The sequence below is a fragment of the Pleurodeles waltl genome, chromosome 7, assembly GCF_031143425.1.
Source record: "Pleurodeles waltl isolate 20211129_DDA chromosome 7, aPleWal1.hap1.20221129, whole genome shotgun sequence".
Taxonomy (NCBI): domain Eukaryota; kingdom Metazoa; phylum Chordata; class Amphibia; order Caudata; family Salamandridae; genus Pleurodeles; species Pleurodeles waltl.
The window spans coordinates 1,296,198,614-1,296,215,539 of record NC_090446.1 but is presented as its reverse complement, the minus strand read 5'-3'; the positions used below and the strand labels follow the sequence as shown (position 1 = coordinate 1,296,215,539).

General features: G+C 43.6%; 1 non-coding gene across 1 annotated transcript; it reads left to right on the top strand.

The window, feature by feature from the left end:
- The first annotated feature begins 16,327 nt into the window (after positions 1-16,327).
- LOC138247496 (U5 spliceosomal RNA) lies at positions 16,328-16,438 on the top strand. Its single transcript, XR_011194532.1, has one exon. It is a non-coding gene; the product is annotated as a U5 spliceosomal RNA (small nuclear RNA).
- The last annotated feature ends 488 nt before the right edge of the window (positions 16,439-16,926 follow it).

Genomic DNA, 16,926 nt, shown 5'->3' with positions numbered 1-16,926 from the left:
AGGAGTTAGGATCATTTGTCCTTTCTAGAAGTGGAGCTTCAAATGGGGCACCTGCGACATTTATATTTGTAAGTGCTTCCTATTGAGGTTTAATTTCTGTGAAATGAGCAGCGTGGCCAGTACGGCCCGGCCTTCTAATCTTTTTTTTTTTTTTGGGGTAGGCCGCACGGCTGATTTTGGCCCCTGGCACCCCATCCCTCGGGGGCTGGCCTTATCACATTGATTTTTATTTTTTAGGAGAGTGGGGCCCTGCAGCCCATCCTCCTCCAGCTGATTTTGGCCTAAGGGACTCTATCCCCCAGTACCCAGCCTCCCTAATTACTCTGGAGCCTACCTATCAATCCTGGGTGCACCACAGGGCACCCAGTGTGCTTTGGGGACCGCGGGGGAGCCTGAAGGACCCCGTGGTCCCAGCCAGCTCTTCGTCTCCTGCTGGAGCTGGCATTGCTGTCAAAGAGAGGGAGCTGCTAAACATGCAGCTCCCTCTCTGTAAGAGTAGTTGTTTCCTCTGTTTTCCTCCCCTGTTAATACAATGCTGTGTTACGTGAAAGGTAATAATTTACTTAATGTATGACATCATCCTGTGACGTACTGTTAGACCTGACAGCTTTAGGGTGGTCACCCCTAACTTTTTTCCTGCCTCCCTCCACTTTTTGGACACTGTTTTTGCTGGTTGTAGGACTCTGCACACTTTACCACTACTAACCAGTGCTAAAGTGCATATGCTCTCTCCTTTAAAACATGGTAACATTGGTTAATACCCAATTAGCTTATTTAATCTACTTGCAAGTCCCCAGTAAAGTGCATTACATGTGCCCAGGGCCTGTAGATTAAATGTTACTAGTGGGCCTGCAGCACTGATTGTGCCACCCACCTAAGTAGCCCCTTAACCATGCCTCAGGCCTGCCATTGCAAGGCCTGTGTGCGCAGTTTCACTGCCACTTCGACTTGGCATTTAAAAGTACTTGCAAAGCCTTAAACTTTTTCTACATATAAGTCACCCCTAAGGTAGGCCCAAGGTAACCCATAGGGTAGGGTGGTATGTAGATAAAAGGTAGGACTTATACCTGTGTAGTTTATTTGTCCTGGTAGTGTACAACACCTAAATTTGTTTTCCACTGCTGTGAGGCCTGCTCCTTTCATAGGCTAATATTGGGGCTACCCTCATATACTGTTTGAGTGGTAGGTTCTGACCTGAAAGGAGTAACAAGGTCATATTTAGTATGGCCAGAATTGTAATACAAAATCCTGCTGACTGGTGAAGTTGGCTTTAATATTACTGTTCAAGAAATGCCACTTTTAGAAAGTGAGCATTTCTCTGCACTTAAATCCTTTTGTGCCCTACAATCAACGTCTGTCTGGGTTACTTGACAGCTCCCGTGTGCATTTCACTCAGACAACCCCAAACACAGGATGATCAGTCACACCTGCACATATCTGCATACTGAATGGGTCTTCCTGGGCTGGGAGGGTGGAGTGCCTGACACTTACATGTCAAAGGACAGTGGCCTGCCCTCACACAATGGACTGCCAAACCTCCTACTGGGACCCTGGCAGACAGGATGGAACTGAAAGGGGACATTGTGCACTTCTAAGCCACTCTTTGAAGTCTCCACCACTTCAAAGGCACATTTGGGTATTTAAACAACTCAGACACTTCTGGACAAGATACCACTGGTGAAGAAACTCTGAACCAGAACCTGCAAACTGCCAAGAGGAACTGCCTGGCTGCCCAAAGGACTAACCTGACTGCTTTTCTGCAAAGGACTGCTACCCTGCTGTTGCCCTGCGGCCTTGATGCCCTCTGGCTCTGCTGAGAAGTGCTCTCCAAGGGCTTGGATAGAGTTTGCCTCCTGTTTCTTGACGTCTCAGGACGAAAAATACTTTATTCTGCAAAGAGCTCCTTGTGCTGCAAAAATTAGATGCACAGCCTACCAGAAACGACTCACAGCCTGCATCGTGGTGAGAAAATCACTGCACGCTGAACCAGAACGACGCAGCCTGGCTCCCAGAGAGGAGATCGACGCAGCGCCAGTTTTGCGACCGGAACTTTGACGCACGGCCCACTGGATTGACGCACAGTGGAGCTGGAACTACGCAGCCCAACTTCCTGCAAGAAGAATCGACACCGCGCCTGCCATGCGACAGAAATTATCCCACATTGTTCACCGGATCGACGCAGTTCCTGTGACTTTGTCCTGCACGCCCAGGATTTCTCTGCATCGTCCCTGGGGCGTCCAAGTACCCTGCAACCCGAAGAGGATCCAAGTCTTTGTTCCGGAAATCAACGCAAGGCCCAGTCTGCATGAAAAAGTATTGACGCGTCGTCTGTGTGCACCCGGAGAAACCGATGCACACTTCCCCTTTTCCACACATCAACTCCTCTGCGGCCCATCGGGGAGAATTTAGACGCAAACCAGGTACTTTGTACTTGCAAGAGACACTTGTTGCTTTTTAAGAACTACAAATTCTTGTTATCATTTCTAAAGTGATATTTCAACTTGTACTTATCAAATCTTGATTGTTTTGACCTGCATTTAACCAGATAAATATTCTATATTTTTCTAAACACTGTGTGGTGTATTTTTGTGGTGTTATACTGTGTTGTTGCATGATTTATTGCAGAAATACTTTACACATTGCCTTCTAAGTTAGGCCTGACTACTCAGTGCCCAGCTACCAGAGGGTGGGCACAGGATAATTTGGATTGTGTGTGACTTACCCTGACTAGAGTGAGGGTCTTTGCTTGGACAGGGGATAACCTGACTGCCAACCAAAGACCCCACTTCTAACACGCACCTATTATGCGCACCTAAACAGATGCTGCCATCTGTACTTCACACATCTTGAGTCCTCTTTAAAAACACTAGTGCAGAACATTTAAATAAGGAATATGGCGTAGTGATAATATTTATAGAGTGAGCGATTACCCATAAAGGTGTCCTAGAACTAACCAACTTGAGAACAAGCAGTGGGACAATAGCATCAATCCAGAATGGAAAGAACAGAGTTTTTTTTTTTTTAAATCAGGTACTCATTGACTGAGTGTAAATCGAATGGAAGCGAATTCTAAATATTTGCGGCTTGAAACGTAAAGGCGCAGCCCACCTTGGCACCTTCTACTGATTCTAGGATTGACAAAATGATAAGCAGAGACAGAGAGTATGGAGTGTGTAAAAGTATAACACGTAAAAGAGTTACACAATTCGAGTCAGTTGAAGTGTTGCGCTCTTAAATATCGAGACTCTTAAAGAGTGAAATGTTGCATCTTGTGCAATGGAAGGTTGGGGGGCTAATACTCTACTGTAGAATGTTATGTGTGACAGCTCCCTCATGGTTGGTCACAGCTTCTTCCTGTATCCATTTGATCTTTTCACTGGCAATGAGGATTAACTCTCGCTGAGACCAGGAGGAAAGTCGCCGGATGATTCTGTATTTGGTTTTAGAAGATATCAACAGGACGCCGGAGTCACCATTCACACTAGTGGTGCTCGGCCTGCATACCAGAATCAGCTGGTGGCTCGACGAGCAGGAGGAAGCTCTACAAGAAGTTCAAACCATCAGTGAGGAGTGTGGCGGCACTGGAGAAGTTTCAAGGAAGTTTCAGGGAAGACAGTTTACACGTTACGGTGCCGAATGAAGCGCTAACCTGCTATGTGCCTCTCCCCAAGTGAGGTCCACACACACTGAGGAATTAGCATCTAAAGTCAAGAGCTGTCACATGAGCGCTATCAGGCTAGGCAACATGCTGAACACTTGTGTGATGGTGTTGCCTAGCTACAGAGGATCACTGCGGCAGCGCACTGTTATATTGCTGAAGCAAGCTGGAGTGGACAGAAGTTACTTCAGGAGTATGTTTGTGTGCATGATGCTGGAAAGGTAATCCGCATTTAACTTTGAGCATGCATTGTTTATGCTTAATACCTAATCCCCACACATCTTCTTGGTGAATGTGATGAAATTTCATGTACAAAGAGTGGTGAAGATAACCCTTCTCCTGTTGAAGAGTCTTGTGATCTATGACTTACTTGATATCCATGGAAGGTTCTTAGCACCTACATTTTTTCACATGAACTTGGTGAGCATATGATACCATGAGAGGACTGGAGAAATGTATTTGAAGTGTATGTTCAAGCAGTGGGTGGCGATATTTTTACAGCAGCCAGGAAATTGGCCATGCTCACGCATTGTCTTGGAGCTGAGGGCAGGCACATACTAAAATATCTTCCATATTTTGCTGACAAGGAGGAAGAGGATGATGACAGATGAAAATAAGATGGTATTGCATCAACTAAATTTAAATTTTAGAAAAAAAATCAAGTGGTAGAGCGGTTTAAATTAAATTCTTAAATCGCTCAAATCATTAGAGAGGTATGTTGCAGGGTTGAGATCACTTGCAGCCACTTGTAATTACAAGAAGTTTTTAGATGAAATGTTGAGAGATCAGTTAGTTCTGAGAATGAAAATTAAAAAAGTGCAATAAAAACTTTTGAATACAGAAAGGTTGACTTTACAACTGGCCATATACGTGGTAAGAAGGGCAGAAATAACCAACACGGGGTTGAAGGAGTTATCAAATTGTGGTTTCTTCAGCAAACCACGATCTCAGCGTTGGCCCTAGGCTCTGCAATTATATGCAGGCCGTTGACAGGTGGATGGGTGGGAACTGTCTGAAGCTAAATTCTGATAAGACCTAGGTCATCCTGTTTTGTTCTCAGTCGTCCCTCTGGTCTCCATCCTGCTGGCCTCTTGACATGAGACCCCTTCCTACTCGTGTAAGGAAGGTTCAAAACCTAGGTTTTCTCATTGATATTAAACTTAACTATCTGGAACAAGCTAATGCCAAGATATCTTCAGCGTTTTTCACGTTGAAACTGCTGAAAAAGGTTTTCCCTACATCCCCACCCACCTGTAGAAGACTTTGGTCACTGCTTTGGTGTTGTCTAGATTGGATTATTGTAATAGCCTCTACCTTAACTCCCACCAATACTTCTTAAATAGACTTCAAACACTCCAGAACGCAGCCACTAGTCTTCTTCTAAAGCTTCCTAAATACTACCCAGTGTCCAGTCACCTACAAGGCCCTGCACGGCATTGGCCCGGATTTCCTATGGAACAAGTTTAACCTTGTATTCTCCAGGCAGGACTCTTAGGCCAATAAAGGCCAAACTGGTTGTAGTCCCCAGGTTCAAGCAGGCCATCTGGGACAGCAGGAGTTTCACAGTAAGTAAGTGCTTTGCCTCTGGCCATCAAGAATGCTCCACATTTAGTACAGTTTCGCAATCAGGTAAAGACTTGGCTTTTTAGATCTGCCTCGACTTTCTGCTCTCTTTCCCATCTCAGTGTCTAGCACCAAGATGCCTCAGGGTATTTGCTGCGTTTTAGAAAACCCCGTAACATAACATAACATAACATCATCAAGTGAGAACGTGGGATCTGTCTAGCAAGATGTTCTGAAAATAAAAGGAGTTGAGGCTGTCAGTGTATCCACTAAGTTTGGGTACAGAAGCCATTTGACTTGCTATAAGTGCAGGTTGAAAGGTTATGTGGCAATTGACAATTTATTCCCTGAGGTGGGCCAAATTTACAGGAAGTACAAGCTTCAAGGGCATTTTGCCCGAGTGTGTCGGGGAAGGATGAGTGGAGTAAGGAAAGTTAAGGGTTCTGTCAGTTCTGTGAAGAGTGTGAAAATGAAGAAGGGAATTGCCAGGTGATTTAACAAGTACATTTTAGGGGAAGTATCATTGGGGATGGTCCATTCATAAGCCCTGTTAAATTCCCATTGTTATGAGAGGACTGTTGCATCAGCAGTTGCAGCGGTTGTGTGAGGAGGGTGTGATTGAGGAAACAGAGGCATCTGAGTGGTTGGCCCCAGTGGTAATAGCTAGGAAGAGTAGTGGTGAATAGTGCCTCTGTGTGGATTTGATTGACCTGAATGCTGCCATATGGGTAGCTAGGCATCCCCTGCCCAATATAGGGGTAATGTTAACTACCTTTCAGGGTGCAAAGGTGTTTTCCACACAGGATGTATCTTCAGTATACCACCAGGTTGTGTGGCATCCTGATTCTCGGCCATTAATATCTTTTGTCACACCAGAGGGAGCATGGATAAACAAAGGAATGCCTTTTGATCTGGCATCAGCTTGAGTTGTTTTCCAGAGAGCCATGCATAATTTGTTTAAAGGCATACTATAAGTCAACTACTTTCAGGATGACATCCTAGTGTGTGGTGGTAATCTGATGTAACATGACCAAGCATTGAGGACGGTGTTGGGAATTTTGCAAAAAAGTGTTTTAACCATTAAGAAAGAGAAGTGCAAAATCAGGTGAGTGGAGTGGAGCATCTAGGGCATTGGATTGACGAAAGCGGTATTTCACCCAAAATGAAACTAGCTCCTGCAATAGAAAAAGCTCCTTCCCTAGCAAATAAAGATCGGCTGAAGTCCTTTTTAGGTCTGGTCAAGTTCATCTCCATGTTTGCTGATATGACCAGGTGCAGAGAAGAACTACTCCACTATTGAAAGAGAGACATTGGTGTGCTGGTGGGGCATTAGTCATTTCAGGAATTATGGGTGGGGAACAGAGTTTGTAATTGGTACTGATAATTGCCCATTGGTTGTTTTTTTCACCAAGGGAGCAGACAGAGTAACTTCCTTTATAGCACACTAGGTAATGAGGATGTGGCAATATAACTAAAAGATGGAGTATGTTTCAGAGAAAAACATGTTGGCTGATTGTCTGTTGAGGTCACAGGCTGAGAAGGATACAAAAGTGGAAGATGACCAGGAGGAGTTAGTAGCAGCCATGGTAAACAAGATCACGGAAGGTAGAATCTCTCATAAGGAGTAGTAGTATGTTGTTTGGAATGATGAGATTTTGCAGGAGGTTAAGTAATACCTTCTGTAAGGTTGGCCTATGAGGTGTAATCTTAATGTGGATGCACAGTATTTCCCTCAGGTGAGTGGGGAGCTGTCTGTCTTGAGAGACGTGATGCTGAGAGGAGAATTGTTGGTGGTTCCATTGGAGTTATGACAGCGCATCATGAAGCTGGCTCATGAGGGCCATTTGGGGATGAGTACCACAAAAAGGCACATTAAAGCAGAGAACTGGTGGCCAGGAGTTAACCATGATGTGGAGCACTATATAAGAGAATGAATACCATGTGCGTGGAGTGACAAATGTCAGAAGACTGTGAAGTATCTAAGGGCCAGATGTAGCAAAAAAGCAATTTGCGACTTGCAAATTGCGAGTCCCTGCGACTCGCAATTTGCAAGTCGCAAATTGCTATGCAGTACGGTGTCTCAGACACCGACTGCAACTCGCAATGGGGTCGCAATGACCCACCTCATGAATATTCATGAGGTGGGTCGCAAATTGCGGCCCCATTGCGAGTATAGGCACTCGCTAACATGGAGGCCTGCTGACGTCAGCAGACCTCCATGTTAGCGACCTGCTTTTAAATAAAGCAGTTTTTTTTTTTTTTAAATGTAGCCCGTTTTCCCTAAGGGAAAACGAGCTGCATTTCAAAAAAATCCGAAACCTTTTGTTTCGGTTTTTTCAGGGCAGGGAGTGGTCCCTTGGACCACTCCCTGCCCTGAAAAAAAGTTTTGGGGTCCAGTCTCAAACTGGAAGGGGTCCCATGGGGACCCCTTCCAATTTGCGAGTGGGTTACCATCCACTTGAAGTGGATGGTAACTGCGACTCCATTTGCGACCGCGTACGCGGTCGCAAATGGAGTTGCATACCACTGCGACTCGCAAATAGGAAGGGAACACCCCTTCCTATTTGCGATTCGGAAATGCATTTTGCGAGTCGGTAACGACTCGCAAAATGCATTTCTGCATAGGAAACACGCATTTGCGAGTCGCAAACGGCAGATTTTGCCGTTTGCGACTCGCAAAGTGTTTCCTACATCTGGCCCTAAGTATCTAATTTAGACTGCATATCTATGTTCTCTGGACCGTTACGAGTCAAAAAGGTGAACAAGTTCACTGTGTTGCTCAGTGATGGTAATGCTTCAAACCACAAGAAAATGGTGAGGATACCTAGTTTCACTGGGCATGGGGAATCCGATTCCAAGGAGAAGGGGTTTGGAAGTCATGTTCAAGCTCCAGTGCTTTAAGATCGGACGAAGCCTATATATCCCAGAAAATTGGAGGATATTGAATTGTTTTGATGTTTTGGTAAATGTTTTATGTTTTTCAAGTTGTGACTGGGAAATGTACATTTTCACTATGCTCTTTTATTTAAATGTTTTTGATAATTATTTTTATCACCGCTTTCTGTTCATTTCCTGCTGATTCTTTTAGTTTTGAGAATATATTTTCTTTAGTAATGTATTTAAAGTGGGAAGAAGTATTACCTCTTGTGCAATGGAAGGTTGGGGGTTAATACTCTAGGTCAGAATTTTATGTGTGGCAGTTGCAGGAAGACTCCCTCACGGTCACTCACAGCTTATTAAAGCACTTACCTTCATCACCCAGTGTCACTTTGATCTTCTCATGCACGTTTGTAGATAGGCAGCAAGTGCAGCTTTCAAAGATCTACCAAGATGGAAGTTCTCCAAGGGAGTTTTTACAGAAGGTGTACAACTGCATTTTGAACTAATTGAAGATGATCAACTGTATGGAAAGAAGCTCTTAAAACTGTAGCTTAAATTCTAGGTGGCAGAGTGAGGATCAAAATACTACACTAAGTATTTCATCATTTGATTTCCATGCATGCAATTTCATGCTTTTCTTTTGTATTCTTTTCTAAATGTCTTGTCCTTTCCTCTTTGTCTGGTGAACCAGATACCTACAACTCCGCAGAGTAAGAGAAATGAGAGGGAGTAGGAGATAGTAGAATGTCAGAGAGGTAAAGACAATGGCATAAGGAGAGATGTTGAGGTGAAACAGAAGGACAAGTGAGGTAGGGAATGAGATGAGATGTATGAGGTAGGGAGAGACACAAGGTAAGGACAGAAACATGAGGAAGTTAACAAGAAAGATACAGAAATGTAGAAAGAGGAAGAAGTGGAAAGAGAAAGGGAGGTTGGGATTAGGTAAGGTGCAGTAAATATGTGAACAGAGAAGGAGCTGTAGGGAGTGGTAGAATATTGTGGTACACAGAGGGGGGGAGTCAAATGAACGGTTGGCTTGAAAGAGATAGAGGCAAAGAGAGGTAGACGGAGACAGGCTGAGTGGTGGGGTAGTGAATGACCTACATGGAGATTCAAGATAGACAGGCAGTAGTGTAGTAGAGGTGAGGGGGTAGGAACATAGGTAAAAAGAGTGGGGTAGAACAAGTGGTGAGATACGGAACAAAAGATAGGTTGAGTAAATTGAGAGGGTAGGTAGTGAGGGAGAGAAAGAAGAAGAGAGAGAGAGGCTTAGAAGGATGTAGGAAGGATGCAAGGAGGTGAGAAGAGACAAAGAGAACTCTGAGGTACAGAAAAAAGGGAATGAGCTGAGTTAGAGCGAGAGTGTAGGCAGGTAAAGATGTATATGTAGGCACAGAAAATGGCCTACCTCTACATCCCTACCAGGGAGAGTGATAGAGATGTGGAACATAGTGACCTGTACTGGGAGAGACGTGAGGTGGGGGCAGCTGAAGTACATAGAGATGCAGAGATAGGTGGAGGGAAAGGGAAAGAGAGAAAGGTGAGGTGAAACAGGTGAAGTGAAGTAAGATGATAAGACAAGGAAGCTAGATCAGCTAGAGAAAGAGGTAGGAGTTTGGTAGAGAGGAGTGACAAAGGTAGTGAGATGTGTACATAGCAAAGTGGGAAAGAGGGAAGGGCAGGGAATTAATAATTTGTGTCTGCTGGAGGTAATCATAGAGAGGTAGAACAAGAGGTGAAGTACAGAAACGTGAGGTAGAAAAAAATGGGAAACGTATAGTGCAAGGTAAACAAAATGGGTAAGGTAAAGAGTACACAAGGGGGAGGTAGAGGAGTAGAGCGAGAGGTCAAGTGTGTTGATGCAGATAGGGAGAGAGATGATATACCAAGAGATAAATGAGGTGTATAAAGGTGTGCAAGGTAGGAATAGGATGAAAGAAAGAGTGAGAGATGATAGGCAGAAAGACAGCAAGATGATTAGATAAGGAAACAGACAGAGGTAAGAGGTGAGAAGAGAGAGAATGAGTAGGTAGAATGATAAGTGTGAGGGAGAGACAGAGGTCAGTGCAAGAAATAAGAGGTAGAAAGAGGTGAATTAGAGGTGAATCTGTTTCTAATTCAGTTATTAATTGGGATTTCTGAATTTCCCCGATATCTTTAGTAGAGGCCCCTTGGAAGCTGGATACCCTGTGCAATTGCCCACTGTACCCAGGACTTAAATCAGCTCTGCTTGACCCTCACCCAAACACAAGGATGTGCTCCTGTATACACATTAAAACACATCTTTATATTCAAACCAATGCATACACGTGCACGTGCTTGCAGCTGTTGAAGTCCCTCAGTCTCTGCCCTACTCCTGACTCATTTTTGGTGAGCAGCTCCATTGTCTTGAATTCTTGGATCATGCTGTTCTCCCACGCTGTGGGCATCATGACAGGGGAAGCTGCTGCCCAGGCACCTAGCCTTGTGGTGCTAGAGCTCCTCGGATGGATGCTTTCTGTTTATTGCACCTTAAGAAGGATTAACACCTGCAAAACACCTTGAGAAAAGAAAGCAGGTAGCAAGTCTGCAGCACACACTGACTGCGGAGCTGTGGACACAGGCAATCTGAGTCAAGGGGCAGAATAAACATGGCCATTCGCTATGTGGCTTTAAAATAAAGTTGCAATGGGATTAGCTATTCTCGTGTTGCTCCTGATTGATCCTGTGCTGCCTGTCAATTACGACATTAGTGTGTGCGTGGGCCTGAAGACATTGCGTTCACCCGCAGAAGCCTATTCTCAAACAATTCAAAAGCTGCTGACATGCTCTTTAGCAGCCTTGGCATTGGCTAGGTAAGAGAACTGAAAGCTCCCTCAGCAACTAAGGGGGCTGCATTGAGCATGAAAATGCACACATAGGGCTGGCAATGCCCTTGGAGTTGTGACTGATGACTTTACTGACTATACTAGTGCACCACGTGTCAGGAGGGACACACCTTCTTTTGCACGACTGGACAGCAGTCGCAAGCTTCATCACATCCATAAATGAACAAAGCCTGTAAACAGTAAATAAAGTGGCTCTTTGAGACATGAAAAAATGCATATTGACAGTGTGTTAGCTGTCATCAGGCGGTGGGGCACTACATGAGTGCCCCTGATTACAAACCACCACTGTTGTACTTCACAAGAGTAAATCTCCAACCTTTTCAATTCAATTGAGGTATTTGTCCACGAAACAATTATACAATTTCAATATGTTGTTGAATACATACGTAGAACACATGACAAATGTCGAAGGACTATTGCAACATCGAAATAATTAAACATGTTGAAGCTGTATCACATTTTCTTTAAAAACAGAGGCTTTAAAAACGTCATACAAATACTAATAAAATTCAGTATTTCATTATGAATTGAATGTCTACATTTTTTAAAAATCACTGCATATGCTGTCTACCATTCAAGTTAACCTTATGAATGAACTCAGATTTTAAAAACAAAAGGTTATCATTTTTTAACCCTTCCATTCTCAGTTGTCAACCTTTCTAAGTAGGGATACACATTTTAGTGACAGAAAAACCTAGCAATGCGGCAAATAATTGTTTATTTGATAGATTATCTATGCACTTTTAGAATGATAAATGTAATGCTAATCGATGCAATAGAGCTTTAATGGGAAACGAATCCATGAATAAATTCCCCTTCTCTAATTCACAGTGATCTCTAGCTGTCTTATTTGTTTGTTTTAATACATTTTAGCCTAATTTATTTCATATAATACAGCGTCACTCCAGCAATAGCAGCAGATTTTTATTTAAAATGTTATTCTCTTCTAATTTATTAAAGAATCTTAGAGAATGTACCCCTACCATTACCAATCAGAATGGTATATGGGGATCACAATGCAATCCCTAAGTCATTGTTCCTAGGCATACATTCAATAAGTTATTTCAAAAGTTATTCTCTAATGAGTCCTGTATACTCTTGGGTCCACATGCATCAGTTTGGTGGCATACAGGCCCATATTTATACTTTTTGACGCAAGACTGCGCTAACGCAGTTTTGCGTCAAAAAAATTAGCGCCGGCTAACGCCATTCTGAAGCGCCATGCGGGCGCCGTATTTATTGAATGACGTTAGCCGGCGTTAGCCGCCGGCACCGTCTGGTGTGTGTTAAAAAAAACGATGTACACCAGGCAGCGCCGGCGTAGGGGGATATGGGGCTTGGGCGTCAAGAAATGGGGCAAGTCAGGTTGAGGCAATTTTTTCGCCTCAACCCGATTTGCGCCATTTTTTTTTCACTCCCAACCCCCATAGAAATGACTCCTGTCTTAGCAAAGACAGGAGTCATGCCCCCTTGCCCAATGGCCATGCCCAGGGGACTTCTGTCCCCTGGGCATGGTCATTGGACATAGTGGCATGTAGGGGGGCACAAATCAGGCCCCCCTATGCCACAATTTTTTTTTTAAAAAAACACTTACCTGAACTTACCTTAATGTCCCTGGGATGGGTCCCTCCAGCCTTGGGTGTCCTCCTGGGGTGGCCAAGGGTGACAGGGGGTGTCCCTGGGGGCATGGGAGGGCACCTCTGGGCTCCTTCAGAGCCCACAGGTCCCTTAACGCCTGCCTTTTGCAGGCGCTAAAAAACGGCGCAAAAGCGGGCGTACGTCATTTTTTTTGACCCGCCCACTCCCGGGCGTGATTTTTGCCCGGGAGTATAAATCCGACGCACATGCCTCGGAGTCGATTTTTTAGACGGGAACGCCTACCTTGCATATAATTAACGCAAAGTAGGTGTCCACGCTAAAAAATGACGCTAACTCCATGGACTTTGGCGCTAGACGCGTCTAACGCCAAAGTATAAATATGGAGTTAGTTTTGCGTCGAAATTGCGTCAAAAAAAACGACGCAATTCCGGGGCAAACAGAGTATAAATATGCCCCACAGTGTCACAAAAAAGTATCCTACCCTTAATCACTTTAATTATTGAGATGAAAGAATAGCCAGCATTTTCCATGATGGGAAGAAGTTGTAGCTGGGATTATAAGTACCCACAATCAATTACATTTGTGATAATAAACTCACACAGCTCATACAGTAGATTTATTCACACAAAAATGTTTATATGAGTAAATCCAGTTATGAATACAAAATCAACTTTTTAAATTAGAAAAGAGGTTTTGCATTCATACATTTTAAATGTATACCCATCATCCTTCTTTGACAACTCCATCAACAAAGATCTTGCTCCACTCTCCCAGATATCATTCAGGAACCTAGTAAAAATGACAAACATATGGAGCTATTTCACACCTCTTTCAGGGAATTTGCACGAAATTAGCCATACAATACAGGATCTAGTCACCATGTCTTATGTATAAGGCTCACTACCATAACCCTCCTAATTATCTGACATAAAACCAGAAAGCAGAGAAGTAGGTTTTAGTGGCAAAAGCAAACTATTACTCGATGCTTCTCTGATTTAAAAATGCACACTTGCCATATTCTACTCAGGAAATTCATCAAATGTATGAGAAGGAAAACCAGACCCATCTGCATCAGGTAAATCCCCATCATCTAATATTTTCAACACACAGGGGGTCATTCTGACTCCCGCCGGGCGCGGTCACCGCGCGCCCGGCGGGAGCCGCCAAAATACCATACCGCGGTCGGAAGACCGCGGTGGGTATTTTGCGGTTTCCCCTGGGCTGGCGGGCGGCCTCCAAAAGGCCGCCCGCCAGCCCAGGGGAAACCGACCTTCCCACGATGAAGCCGGCTCATAATCGAGCCGGCGGAGTAGGAAGGTGCGACGGGTGCTACTGCACCTGTCGCATATTTCACTGTCTGCTAAGCAGACAGTGAAATACAAGTGGGGCCCTCTTACAGGGGCCCCTGCAGTGCCCATGCCATTGGCATGGGCACTGCAGGGGCCCCCAGGGGCCCCGCGACACCCCCTACTGCCATCCTGTTCCTGGCGGGCGAACCGCCAGGAACAGGATGGCGGTAGGGGGTGTCAGAATCCCCTCGGCGGCGCAGCAAGCTGCGCCGCCTTGGAGGATTCCAACGGGCAGTGGTAAACCGGCGGGAGACCGCCGGTTTACCCTTTCTGACCGCGGCTGAACCGCCGCGGTCAGAATGCCCTCGGGAGCACCGCCAGCCTGTTGGCGGTGCTCCCGTGGTCGGTGGCCCTGGCGGCCACCGGCCGCCAGGGTCAGAATGACCCCCACAGTTTTAAAAACTTGCTCTCAAAGATAGACCCTAAGGAAGAAGACCTATAAATTTGCTTCAAAGTCAAATGCTTACCATTACAGTATGAACTTATATTTTTAATCTTTTTAGCGCTGGGAGGCCTCCGGGTAGCCATGCGCTATATAAATACACATAACATAACTGTTATTCGTTCATGTATGTACAGCATTTTTTGTTTTCTTGATTACCTTAGAAAAATCAGCCAGAAACCTTTAAAAAACACCAATTCATCTACCTTGGGTTCTTCGTTTCATCATAGCATGTTTATCAGCTGGAGGCCAAGAAAAAGAGGGCGCCTCAAATGTGACATTTCCAATTTTAATTTCAATAAGATTGTGCGCGTTGGCTGCCTTTCCTGTTTGGCCAGCACCCCCAGCCCCCCCCGCTGCATACAGCGGAGCTGGGATTAGACACAGGGAACTCTTGCTTACGACCAGAATCCCCAAAAATCAAGTTAAAGTGAATTTATTATTATTGAAAAGGAGACCCAGCACATCGAAGTGTCCATTGATATCCACAAAATTATCAAATTTCTTCAAAAATCACATAATTCAATAGAGTTCTTATGAAAACTTTTTGTTCTTTATTTATCCACAATGACAATATCTAATCCATCATAGCCAAAGCGTGTCGTCCAAACGGACTTCTTCAGGGCTATAAAAAATATACAAATACATAAAATATCAGTCAATATAATATTCTATATACATCCTCCACCCATATTAAATATAAAATGCCGTGAAAAAAAAAAAATCATCAATAATCACCATCATGGTAATTTTAAATTTTATTAAAGAAATTAAAATAATGACTTAAATTATAGAAAAATATAAATAGAGGGAAAAAGGCTAAAACATTTTTTTTTATTTTAATTTATTATTAGCAGTGAATATAATAATTCAGCAAATATTTTTTAAACTGAAAAACTCACCAAATTCAATGTATTATGACCTCATAAGACTTATAACAATAAATAGCACTACATAAAGGCAGGAATGTAATTAGACGCCACCACATAATCAAACCAATTTGAAAGAACATGAAAATATGAACTGAAAAAGCCCTAACATTCACCAGGTATGTGTAAGACAAACAATGTACAACATAACCACATCATGTTTTACTCTTTGTGACCACTTTTTACGATAAAAACTCAAGCGCTCTGGCCTGTTGTAATCTATCTGTGGGCTTTTACCACGCTCACCGCACGCCCATCACTATCACTCATTCATGGGCTTGCCTTTCAAAAATCCTTTGTTATCATTGGTAAATGCTTTACAATTCTCGCTCCTTGGGGTAGTTTTGTTACCGCCTTGGCCATCGCCCTGTTACATGGATAATTGCAAGTTTGCCGATACGTTTGACTGCAAGCAAACTTCTTTTTTCTTTTGTGTCTCTCCTTTGCCCTCATGGCGGCTGTAGTGCTTTGAATCGCCTTGCTTATGTCAACTGTTTTGCTTTTTATTTTCAATTTATGTGGTGAGAAAAGTCCAGTTAGGAGTTTACAGCACTAATAGCTCTAACTCATTCCTTTTTGCAAGTACTTGTTTTGTTACAGCAGCTGATGCAGCCTTATAGGTCTCAAGTATAAAACACACTGGCTCATTCATTGTCTCAGAAAGAACAGCAACGAGCATGCTTTGAGGTAGGCATATTAAAATTCTCTTCTTGGGTGCCAGAGGTCCTCACAAAAGCCTGTGTGAGGCACCATTAAAAAATGTGCAGAGTTAAAGGAGGCGACATTACGACTTGAGCAGGGAAATTATTGTGGGGCAGTCTTTCCTGTCGCGTGACCTACGACTACATTACATACCCATAATTCCTTGACACTTCTGAGTCCCTTCTGTTGTTTCTTTTTGTGGCAACAAGTGTTTTGTCAATGTACCGAATTACAAAAATTATTATAAATTGGTTGTACTTTAAAGGGTTTTCTAAGATGAACTTAGTAAACTAAAATCAGTCTGTTTCCTGGTGCTACAGACGACAGCCATGAAACGTATACTATGGTTTCTCTTCAAACCGAATAAATCTTTCGCGTTTTACTAAAGATTTGCATGAAGAAGGATATTTAAGAGTTTCATTCAATTTTTGAAAGCCCTGCCCTACACTTATTTAGTAAACAAAAGTATAACAATATAGTAGACAGATTGATTATTTTCTGGTTTCTCACGTGCGACAACATTCTTTTGTTTTCCGTCTAAGCGCTTTTGGGGAGTGATTCTTACTGTGACGCAGTTAACCTATAGCCCTGTTACATAACATATAAGAAGGAAGCATGCTGCAGAAAGAACTCCATATCATCCACAAGGATCCACTACCATGTGGGAAGCAGTGATATATATTTAACAGATATATAATTATATGTAAAATGTATGTTTATTTATATCATGCCACAGTCTAACTTCTGACTTTGAAAGTGGTGAATAAAGTTTGAATCCAGCATAATTAACCTTCTGCGATCCTGGGAAAATGACTTAATCAACCCTTGCTTAAAAAAGACTTAGGTGGTCATTACAACCCTGGCGGTCGGTGTTAAAGCGGTGGTAAGACCGCCAGCAGGCCAGCGGTAAAAAAAATGGAATTACGACCGTGGCGGA